The 12,868-nt window shown below is 32.0% G+C and overlaps 1 protein-coding gene and 1 long non-coding RNA gene across 2 annotated transcripts in view; one reads left to right on the top strand and one right to left on the bottom strand.

The window, feature by feature from the left end:
• LOC118198877 (uncharacterized) overlaps positions 1 to 7,568 on the top strand; it is a 350,501-nt gene extending 342,933 nt beyond the window's left edge. The window contains exon 2 of the long non-coding RNA XR_015043494.1: positions 7,352 to 7,568. This is a non-coding gene — a long non-coding RNA (uncharacterized LOC118198877). The remainder of the gene's footprint in view (positions 1 to 7,351) is intronic.
• LOC118197850 (5-hydroxytryptamine receptor 2C-like) overlaps positions 1 to 12,868 on the bottom strand; it is a 1,008,613-nt gene that overhangs the window by 663,637 nt on the left and 332,108 nt on the right. The gene's annotated exons all lie outside the window — the stretch shown is intronic.

Raw genomic sequence — 12,868 nt, 5'->3', positions numbered from 1 at the left:
ATATTCTGAATGGCCATGAGATGTTCATTTTGAACTCTTCGCAGTTTCCTTTCAAAATTTGTTAGTAGGCTGAGCATAATATTAAACTTATAAATAATACGTTGTGAAAATCCACAAGAAAAATGATTTCTTTAATACGAAAAGCATGATAAAAATGTTTTTCTGATCTTGACCGTTCATTCACAGCAATCAAAGATGCGACATGAAATGCGGCCATACTGCAAATGACTAATCAAACTCAGATCTGCTTACGAATAATTTCTTCTCCAAAACACTGATTAATCATACTCTTATACAACAACGAACTATATAAGAATCAGAAAATCATTGCAAATGAAATATGCACAATATTATGTACTCATAAATATGTAGTTCTCTCTTAGAATGAATACCATGAATCTGAGTTTTATTTAGTTTCGGAGGTTTGTTTAGTTTGGTACCAGACTTCAACAAAGTTAAAAAAGCTAGTAACCCAGCAAAATCCATTTCATCCTGAACGTATCAACGGCTTTATTATACTCCACATAAGATCATAAGATCGCATCTGTACAGTTACGAATCTATAGTTTATTTTCTTCATAATATACAAATGTTTGGTGCTGGGCAGCTGGGAAAGTTTGATTTATAAACAGACTGGAAAGAAGTAGGATCAAATCTCTTTTCGAAGTTTGGAGTACTCATACATTTCAATTTCTCTGACATATTATATTCAATTTTGAATCCAAAAGGAGAAGCGAAGTTTTGAAGTAAAATAAAGAAAAAAAAAACTAGAATATAAAATTCTTTAAAAACTACTTTCTAAGAGAATAAATGGAAACATCTCTTAAAAATCACTGTTTGCTTCTGGAAATGCCTTGACTCAAGGACTTCCTAAAGGAAGTAGTTTGTATTCATATTACATGTGAAAGAAACATTCAGTTTAATTTCTATGGAAGAAGCTAATCACAATGGATAGATTTAAAATATGTGATAACATAGCAATTTTAGATTACGTTTGTGTAATGTTTTGCGTAATTTTTAGGTACATTTTTTTAGATATTTTTTTACGTATTCGACAACTGAAGTAATTTCCTTCACCCGACACTATTTGAATTACAGACAATTGAGAATTGTTTATATCTTTCAAGACATAAAATGACTATACTTCAGAATATCATTATTTTGAATCTTCATTTTTATCTAAAGATAATGAAAACTGAATATATTCCTACATTCTTTTGCATTTGGTCTGAATCTTTGCATATTCAAGAACCTTGAGTTTAATTTTAACAACATTATTTGAAGCAATAATATTTTTTTTAAATATTCTTGTTCTTTATACAGTTTTAAGAGTATTTTTAAATCAAAATAATTACAGAGGATGAGAAGCTTATTTAGAGTGTTAATATAACATGTAACGTTAACATAAGTAAACATGTAACGTTAATTCTCTTCAGGAAATTAAGTGACAATTTAAAAAAAAATTACGTTTATGAAAGCACGCTCTCAGTATTGCCCCAAGTCCACCACTGAAGCCGCCTTTAATGATTCAGGTACCACTGGAGACATTACTTTTTTCATAAATCGAAAAACAGTAAAACAAAAATTCTAAACGTTTTAACGTTTTACGTGGGTTAACATTCAGTTTCGATTAAGTAAAGTAAAACACCCCTTTCTCCGAAAAGGAAAATGACACAGATATGTGAGTTATCTCTTACGTCATACTGATTGACGTTATATAGTTTGAAATAAATAAAAATTATTCTTAAGTATATTGAAAACTTTATGTAGAATGCAATTTCTAATCTCCCTCAAAAGGAAATTCTCGATAACATTGATATAAACTTTGTTTATTGAAAATATCTGCTAAACGGTACTTGCGTTGCATCTAAACACCTTCATAAATATTGTATTTAAATCAGTGCCAATTTTTTCCTCAGTCTACTTACTGACAGTCGGGAGGTCCGCTGCTCGAGTCCCAGAGAATGAATGCATTTTTTACATCTCCTGCATTGGTAAAACTAATGACTCCACATTAGTTACAGAAGTATCTAAAATTTCATACGGACTTTTGTGTAATATATTTCAGAGAATTAAGAAATATATTATCTTAAACTATCTATTTAAATATGTAATAACAAATTTTAATAATGAAAATTTTTAAATGTATTTAAATTTTATTTAAAGTAGTAGTTTAATGACAATTTCTTTTTCAAATTCTGTTTGTCAGACTGTTTCAGATCCTCTTTGAAATCATTCCTAAATTAAAATAAAAATGTCTAAAGTAAATAAGTGGTACTGTACACAGATGAAAATTGTAATCTTGCAAATTGCAAGATTACAGTTTTCCTTTATGTACAATTACACTTTTTAGAACATTTTTTGAATTTTCTGTTTTGAAATTAGACGTATGGAATAGTATATATATATCCGTTTGATAAATCTTTGCATAAATATAGACAGATTTGATGTTAAATGGGTGTAGTTTTACAGCTGAAAATATGAATCGATTTTTATCTGTATGTTCCCATTCTGTTAACATTCATGTTTTAGAAATTCTAAGGCTTTTCTGACAACTAAGATATAAATTTCAAAATTTTCGCTTATGTTTATTATTATTTAAAAAAAAACCTATGTTTGGAATGAACATTAGGATTTTAATTACTGTTATAATTAAATTGTGTGTGTGATAAAAAGGAGAAAAAGACGTAGCAAATGTTGATGGCGTATTTAAGAGGAAGAATTATGTTTACGTAGAATATTAAATCCATAATGAATAGGAAACTGGGCAGTCGAGGCGGATTAAATTCCATTTTGATTGGAATTGACATTTGTGGCCACAATTCGCTTAGCACTCTAATATGATTTTGCACATTAATTTTTAAACTTTATATAAGATACATCTTATATGTATTTATGTTTCTATAAAATGTCCCGAACGAATAAGCACACGAAGTCCCTATCTTTATGGAATTTTATTAATACTGGGTAGTATTGTCCTGATAAGATGGCCAAGTCTGCCAAGCAGAATATAAACTAGGTGGTTAAGGAAAATTTGAATAAACATATGACCTGTTAAATACAACCGACTAAATGCCAGAGAACTGTTTTTCTTTGTCTGATAATTTTTGCAAAGTATGTGAAACCGAAATATTGCGATGATTTCGTTCAACATCTATACGAGAAATGTTTTGAATTTTATACGAGAATATTTTGAATTTGAATAACGCAAATGATTAACATTGTTTCTTCCTCAGTTGTTTATCCGAGGTTGAACAGGTTGGCTGTTGTGTGATTTTTCTTTTCTATGTGTCACAAATTGCCAAAGAATCTATGAGTTAGACCTGTGAATCGTAATCAACATTGGCCTGTAAGCGCATTTCTTTGAAGGAGCTAACGCCTTACTGCATTGCCATTATTACTTATGTTTTACTAACTAACGAAATGAAAATATAAGTAATTAGATATAAAAGCCGACGTTCGAAATTAGTTTTAAAAAATCCAAATTTACTTAGCTTTCTACTGTATGTTTATTTTTCAAATTAAATAGGATAAATTACTAGAGTTTTACAGTTCACATCGATATTTTTCTTCCCCCTCCTCTTCAATTTTTTTTTCCTTGTCAGTTAAAAATGTCTAAAATAAATTTCGTAATTTGAAACACATCGATACAATGCACCAAAAACGCATGTTTTTCAAAATCCACACGGGAATTCGAGAAATTTGCCATGTATTTCTTTTCTACACTGCTGGCCATTAGAATTGCAGCACCGTGAAGCAAATTATATACAAAAAAGATATTTATTGTACTTAAACAATATGGCACGAAGACAAAATGATGAAATTTGTAAGCAGTTTGGAAGTTTACAGGGGTGCGAAATGAGTAGAAACTGCTGCCAACCCGGGCAGATAAAATGGCCCTTACTTGGTTAGGCAGGGAGCCAAACTGGGCTTGGATGACTGAAACGGGCAACTCATTCCATTCCGCTTCAAGTCTATGCACCACTTCATCAACCGCGTTAGCTGGAGATGGGTGGCGGGCCAGTCTCTCAGCAAAACATGACCAGATTTTTACAAGTGGTAACAGATCTGGAGACCGTTCAGGCCAGGAAAGCAGTCGAATACCCTGTGTATCGAGGAAGGTCAGAACGCGACGTGCAACATGTGATTTTGCATTATCTTGTTGGAAGATCGCGTTTGCCATACCTCGAAGATAAGGCACAACCACTGGACGTAAGACGTCAAAAATGTATCGATTTGCGTTGAAATTACCGTCGATCCGAACCAGAGATTTGCTTGTCGTGTACCGAATGGCTGCCCGAGCCATCACATGCCGATATCGAATGCAAGCAGGCGACGTGAAGTCTACTCGGATACTCCAGACACGTATACGGCCATCAGAATACTGCACGAAGAAGCCAGACGCGTCTCAAAAGACGACATTGTGCCACTTCTGTATCCAGCCTTGTCGTTTGGCTCACCAAAGTCGAAACTCTCTCTATGCTGCATTGTCAAGGGAACACAAATTAATGGTCTCCATGATGACAGTCCACGCTGCTGCAAACGTCGACGCACCGTACGAGAGGATACTGCGCGTGCTGCAAACATGCCAATTTCCTGACTAATGATCCGTAATGTAGCTGTCCGGTTTTGTAGGGCTGACCTCGCAATATGTCTGTCCTCTTGGGCGTTAGCCATGGGAGAGCGTTACGATTTTGCATGCCGTTCAGTATGATCATCAGCAACCCACTGATATCACGGAATGATAATCCACACTCTCGATCGGCAACGATCCTGCCTCTATCGAATTCGGACTGCTGCTGGTAAATTTCTGCTGGTGATAATTTCGTTTTCTTATTCGTTTTCTTATTTCTGAATGAGAAATCCACTACACAACTTCTGTTTTATGCAGTACGCTTCAGATGTCGTGTCTTCCTTCTGCGTCGTCTAAATGTGTTGAAATACTTATCATTTGCATATCCCAACCTCTTCTTCCTTTCAAGTGAGTTTGACGTTCGTCAGATTATTACTTCCTCGTGTTGCTATTTTAATGGTGTAATTTTTATAATCCAATAGCTAAAGATTTGTTTCAGTATTGAAATCGGTCAGTTTTTGAAAACGTTTTAAATCTAGCAACGTTCTGTATTGTTTACATGCAATAAAAAAGCTGATGTGTATACCACATTAGTTCTTTGTACGGAATATTAAATTACACGCACTTTTTCCTGCATTTTATTTAAATAAATTTCCTCGAGTTACATTAGAGATATATTTCTAAGGCAAAAATACATAAAAACTCAAATTGTTTTCATTGAAAATTGAACGATGTAGAAAAACATTAAACACCAAATGCACTTAAAACATTCAAAACAATTTGCAGTTTCTACGCAAAAAGAAGCAATAGGCAAACAGGCAGAATTTTTGGTGCACGAAACTAAAAATTTCCTTTTGGTCCCACTCGGCAAAAAAGGCACTGAAGGTGTAGAAAGGATTAATTCGCTATTCAGCTAAATTTCAAATGTAAACAGATACGGCTGCTACAGTAAAAAAAACTGATCTGTACACCTCATGACTTCCTTGTACGGAATGTTAAACTATACGCACTGTTTGCTGCATTTCATTAAAACGTATTGCCTCGAATTTCATTAGAGATATATTTCTCATTCAATTAATTCTGTTCTCAGTTCGCGGCAACGCAAAAATACATAAAAACCTCAAAATATCTTCCTTAAAAATTGAAAAATAAAACACCAAATACTGTTAAAACAATAAAAAAACACATTTCACAATTAAAATTAGAGTTTCTATTCAAGAATAAGAAATACGGCCAGCAGACAACAAGGGAGATTTTTCAGTGCACAAAAATTAAAGTTATGTCAAAAAGCTACTGAAGGTGCAGAAATTGGATTCACTATTCTGCTAAGTTTGAAACGTAAAGCTTAGCGGCACTTAAACAACTTTTAAGTGGTTGATAATTCTACAACTGTCTTTGCAGATTAGCTAAAGACATAACAGCTTTAATCGGAAGATAAGAACAACTTAATTCAATCATTTTTAAAGAAAAAAATGCGCATTTTACCAACATATAAGAATTAAAAAAAACTGAGCTCATGGAGTACGTATATATATATATATATATATATATATATGTTGTATGAATTTAAATCCATTTAGTGCGAATACAAGTTATTATTACTTGCGCAATTGCTGCAAAGTTAGTTAATAATAATTTATTTCCTTAACAGTATTGATTAATTGATTATATTATCTCCTAAGTTTAATTAAAGTAGAATTATTTTAAAAGTGTGCATCCATACTGGTAAGTTATATTTTGAAAGATGTTTTGAAGTAATTTGAAAGCAAAATGTTAATAATGTTTTAACGGGGACTGGAGTTAAATCATCACGAAGAATAATATTACAATTGTAAAAGTAAAAATTAAAACATGTAATTATTGTCATTGATCGGAAATTAGTTGACTTTTCAAGGGGGAACAAACCAACTCCCGTTCAAAGAACGTATTTTTATCAATTATTGATCTTTGAACGGAAGTTGGTTTGTTCCCCTTGAAAAGTCAACTAATTTCCGATCAATGACAATAATTACATGTTTTAATTTTTACTTTTACAATTGTAGTATTATTCTTCGTGATGATTTAACTCCAGTCCCCGTTAAAACATTATTAACATTTTGCTTTCAAATTACTTCAAAACATCTTTCAAAATATAACTTACCAGTATGGATGCACACTTTTAAAATAATTCTACTTTAATTAAACTTAGGAGATAATATAATCAATTAATCAATACTGTTAAGGAAATAAATTATTATATATATATATATATATATACTTTCGGTGCGGCTGATTGCAACCAAAAAGGAGGTGCACAACTACATATTATAGCAGTCCAAATATGTCTTCATCCATTTTAAATCCGTTTGCATTAGATAACGGTCAAAATGGTTAATTTCGTTGAAATATGGTACCCGGAATTTTTCATGATTACAATACTTCTTTTACTTTGTACGAGAAAGTAATATAAAACACTTTGTTTGGCTCTTACAAGTCTAGATTTCTGGATAAAGTTTTACACTAAGTATTTATTTTGGATAGAAACATCAGACGGTGTCAAACTCAACAATGATAGTAAAATTTCTGGTGGTAACAGAAATTAAAAATTATTATTTCAAACAGAGGAAGATGTAAAATTTCAGTTAATCGTGTTAATTGAGATTGAATATTTGTCGCATGATATCGAATGTTAATATAGTACTAGTTGTCATCAGTTAACATTAAAATATATAAATGGATATATTTTGTCTTGATAATGGCCAGATTTTCTTCTAATAACTTTATCTTGTTTTCTTTCAGATAATCAAAAAATTCAAGGCAATCAAAGAATTTCATGTTGTACGAGTTTACATAGACTCTGGTGTTGTCTATCGTATGTGTTGTCTGTATTCGCCTGAAATGTTACATGAAAATTTTATTTGGGAAGCTGAAGATTTAGTTCGGATTAAGTGTATTTAAAGCTATGCTTCCTTCCAGTATATACAGTATTCTATATAAATCTCTTTTGTCGAATGTTTACTCGTGTATTTTCTCTGTATGACATTTTTTATCTAAATAAATTACATATAAAGTATGTAAATACATTCGTACTTATACATTACATAAATACACGTCTTGACAGGGAAAACATAAAATTAGAGTTCGATAAAACATATATATCGAGTTCTAATTTTAGGTTTTCCCTATCAAGACGTGCAGTTTGATAATGCATCTACATCACTTAATGTATCTACATCACTTTCATCATATAAAGCATATTTTGAATCTTACATATTCTACTTTTATGTGAAATGTTCAAACAAAATTAAAAAAAAAAAAAAAAAAAAAAAAAAAAGATATACATCAAAATTCAAAAATGACATGTTTTATACATTTGTACGCATTTGACGGCGGTAAAGTTAAATTTTCTTAGTGAATACATTTATATTATGCATTTATAGCATAGCATTTTTACCCCGATAAAGCAGGTTAATACAGTTGAGCTGGATGGCAGCAATGGCAAAACTACTGGGAGACAAGCACCACAGGAAGAAGACTGTATAATTTCCAACAAAAAGTTAACTAGAATTTAAATAGCTGCTCTTCGCACTTTACACAGTATCTCAAAGGGCATGGCCCATATATGACCTATCTTCACAGATTTCGTCTAAGAGACAGTGACCAATGTATTTGTGGCAGTACTGGTGACCCAGATCACTATCTGTTTCAATGCCCGCACACAGCGAATTCACATTTAAAAATACCAGCTGCAATCAATATGCCGGCACGGTTCAAGAATATAATTAAGAATAAATATGCGCTCAGCCGCATTAGAGACTGCACTACCATTGCTAAAAGCATTGCTGACAGCTTAGAGTGACTTCTTTACTTGGACATCGAGCCGTTCTGTACATATATTAATTTACTGGATGTCTTTTTTTTGCCTTGTTCTGTTTTTAACTATATTTAATTTTATGATTAATCCAGAACTCTTTTAATGTATCCCACAATTTGTAACGTATTTGTTCACATCTGTATCTGATTATATAGCATATCCTTAATATAACTGTATGTCTAACATGCACCATAACTGTATAACTGTATGCCTAGCATGTGCCATAATAAGTGATCCCCTTAGTCTCAGATGCCCCCACCATGCACCTTCTTTCCATGTCCTGGTCCTTATTTCAATGCCCCTCGTTTAGCGTGGTCAAATGCAGGTACTATGATCTTTATTTATATTTATTTATGCATTTATTTTTAATTTCATAGACGGAATTCAACAGGTTGAAAAGCACCTAACCCAGTGGGCCAGCTGTGCCGTCGATGGCGAAAAGAAAGAAGGTTGGGCTGCAAAGTTTTCAGTTGTGACGTACCTATGAATAATTCTGAACACATATATTAAAATATCTAATGTGTACATCACATGACTTCCTTGTACGGAATATTAAATTATGTGCAATTTTCCTGCATTTCATTTAAACATTTTGAAGTAACAGTTAATGAATTTTTAATTAAAAATATTTCTTCGATAACGCATAAGCCACAATAATAAATACTAATAATATACAAATACTAATAATACACAATATTAAATACTTTAAATTTAAAGTTCACTATATTTAGTTACCATAGCAACACTTCGGATCTATTTTCTCTTAACTGCGTTACATCTCATTCATTTTATAACTCAGAGTGCACAAAAATTACATCATCTGAAGAATTACCACAAGTTCTATTCAAATACTATAATAAATCTAAAAGGATGTATAAAAGAAATTAAACAAATAAAAAAGAAACAGTTTTTTTACTGACGATTCAGCGCTGCTAACCTAATGCGCGTGCACTACTAATTAATTAAGTTCTAACTTCGCGGAAGAGCAAAAATACATAAAAATTCAAAATAATTTCATTAAAAATTGAAAGATATTAGAAAAACATAAAACACCAAGTACAGTTAAAACACTTAAAATGTTTAAAATTAAAATTACAGTTTTACACAAAAGCAAGCTAATAACTTAAATGATAATTCCAGAATGAATCATACATCATTTAATTCGCAATAATAAAAGAAGACGTTACTTTGTTCTTGTGAAGCTTAATTTCATAGACTGGCAACAAATCCACTATTCTGCTAAGTTTCAAAAGTAAACAAATATGGCTGCCATCATAAAAAAAATTAGACTTAGTCGCACTTAAAAAACTTTTTAATTGTTGATAATTCCACAATTATTGCGTGCACGTTAACTTAAGGCATAAAAACCGGAAGATGATAACACTATAATTCAATCATTTTTAAAGCAAAAAATGCACAATTTACAAACATATAAGAATAAATAATCTGAGCTCACTGAGCTGAGTAACAGAATGGATATATATATGCATATATTTGTATACTTTAGGTGAGGCCGATTGTGCAACCAAAATAGGAGGTGCACATCTACATGTTATAACAGTCCTATATACAAAATTTCAACGTTCTGAGATTACTCAGAACGTTTTTGAGTTATGAACGTTTTTGAGTTTTGTTACATACATACATATGTACGTACAAAAGGCCTCGAAAAAATCTCTTCAGAATTCATTTTAAATCAGATTTATAATTTTTGGGAAGAAAAAGAGTTCTTTATTCTACCCTTACATATAGATGTCACGCAAAATCATCGTTAAATTGAATTCGATAGTGTTCAAAATGGATATTTTCGTTGAAATATGATACCAGAAATTTTTCGGGATTACAATACTTCCTTTTTACTTCGGATATGGAAGTAAAAATAAATACATTTAATTATATTCTTTCAGTTCAATTCTGCATTGTTCAACAACCATCTGGGTAAAAATGAATATCTTTCCGTGCAAATAATTATATTAGTAAACGTATTTACTAAAAGCTTATTCAAAACATATTCCTCTTTTGCATATGTATGAAAAGCAGTATAACTAATAAAATTACAACAATTAACAGAATGAATACAGATTCCTAAAGGAATGAATATAGAAGTCTATCAGATCCAATAAATTAATTTTAAACAAGGAATAGCTGGTCAAGTCTCCTCTTTTTTTTTTTTTTTTTTTTTTTTTTAATCTCTTTCGAAAAAAGAGGACATACAAGCTTCCTAAATTGGGTTTTACATTAATCGGAAACAAACAATCGATTACGTGCACTCGCTTGCTGGGGTAACTACTAAGAATTTTGTTTGCGTTTAGAGATCTTTGCGAAATGCATCCAATATTCTTTTCGTTTCAAAAATAGAAATGTTACAGGAAAACCACTGAAATACGAGTTTTTGCTATAGACTAAAAGCTCACATAAATTTCGAAATATTTATGTTTCCTTTCAAGAAAACTTCCTTTCTTTCGGGAGATACTGTTAGACAGAAAAAAGGTGGAATGTATTTTTCCATAAGCAATGGCTAAAACCATAGATTGCAAGTGATGAAATTTCTAAGCAAACATTTCTAAATTTCTAAATGCATTCATATTCCGGAAACAAATAAATGTAACATAAGTAAATGAATGAAATTGTCATTCAACATTAAGCACGTTAAAAATGACGTTATAATTGCACCGATGGGTTTTGATTAACTGCTGTTAAAATAGATCTGCAGTGAAGAAGAAAATTTAGCAAATGATAAATGTTAGAACGTGGTTCTCAATCTTTAAACGAAAGATCATACTAATAAATATAATATTAATTTTCGGATGATGCAATTTATATTCACATCTCCCTTTTTTTTTTTTTTTTTTTTTTTTTTGAGAGAGAGAGCAAGGGGACATGACCAAGTTAAAAACATGAATTAAAAGTACCGTTGCTAAAGTTAGAAATTTTGTTATTGATCTCCTTTCATACTTTCATATATAATATCTTATATGTATCTATCTCTCCATATATTAATTATTAGTCCAAAGGGGCAATTTGCCCAGAAGGACTATTAATTTCGCTTTGGCATTTTGCGTTGATTCACTACAAGCGTTGTTTCGCTTTTGAAATTGTCGCTACTAAATACTATCGCCCTGTATTATATTTTTATATTTAAAGAAATTAAATTATGAAGAATCTTAATAAATGCATATATTTTTCTCGCATTGTGATAAAACAACGGTACCTAGATCCATCGAATTTTGAATAACGTAATCCTCCTTTGAATATCAGCATCTGAAAACCCAAATTTGTTATCGATTTCATATGTAAAATTTTAACGGATTCTTGCTAACAAACTCAAGGATTTCAAAGCCAGCAATGTTGTACAGAAAAAACACTTTTACCTCAAACCGCAAGACAGTATATTGGGAATTCCGAAGATATGCTCATTTTAAAATTATTTTGTGATATATTCCTGTTGAACTGAATTTTATGTTTAAGTGCGAAGAACGTGATATTTAAAAAATAATGGTGAAACACAAAATGTTATAAAAAGCCATTTGGGATGTAATTTAAAATCTGAAACCTTTCAGATTTTAATATATATAAATATATTATATTGATATATGAGGGCTATCCAGAAAGTAGATTACGTTTTGGAATAAAAAAATAAACAAAGTATAGGAAACAAATTTTATTATATACAGATGAAAGCCACACTCAAATACTACTTTTCTACATAGTCACCATACAAATTAAGGCATTTATCGTAGCGATGTACGAGCTTGGAAATTCCTTCGTCGAAAAATTCGGCCGCCTGCGCTTTCAACCACTTCGTTACCTCTTCTTGCAGCTGTGCGTCGTCATCAAAACGCATTGATTGCAATTTCGTTTCACAGTTCACATGTTTCACCCATGTTTCGTCACCAGTAACGATGCGATCGAGTAAAGAGTCACCATCCTTATGGTAAGCGTCCAAAAAGTTCAACGCTGCAGCCATTCGCTGATTTTTGTGGTCCTCTGTCAAGATTTTTGGAATCCATCTTGCACAAAACTTGTGGTAACCAAGCTTTTCGCTGATGATTTCGTGCAACAAACTTCGCGAAATTTGTGGAAAACTCAAAGAAAGTTCCGTTATTGTGAAATTTCGATTTTCACGGACTTTAGCATCGACTTTTTCGAGAAGTTCGGCGGTCACTATGCTGGGTCTCCCACTTCGATCTTCGTCGTGAACATTGGTTCGGCCATTTTGAAATCTTATGACCCACTGACGCACTCCACCTTCAGTGATAATGTTGTCCCCATACACTTCACGAAGCTGCCGATAGATTTCTATCGGTTTACAGTTTTTTGCAGTCAGAAACCTTATTACTGAGCGCACCTCGCAGCTCGCGGGATTTTCAATTAACGCAGACATTTCAAACCGTCACAGTATCTGAACGGAGCACAGCACGAACCTCTCACTAGCACGGCTA

Source organism: Stegodyphus dumicola, chromosome 10 (genome assembly GCF_044657685.1).
Source record: "Stegodyphus dumicola isolate Sdum_Otavi_A_Nest chromosome 10, ASM4465768v1".
In the NCBI taxonomy this organism is placed as follows: Eukaryota; Metazoa; Arthropoda; class Arachnida; order Araneae; family Eresidae; genus Stegodyphus; species Stegodyphus dumicola.
This window is presented reverse-complemented; position numbering and strand designations above follow the sequence as displayed.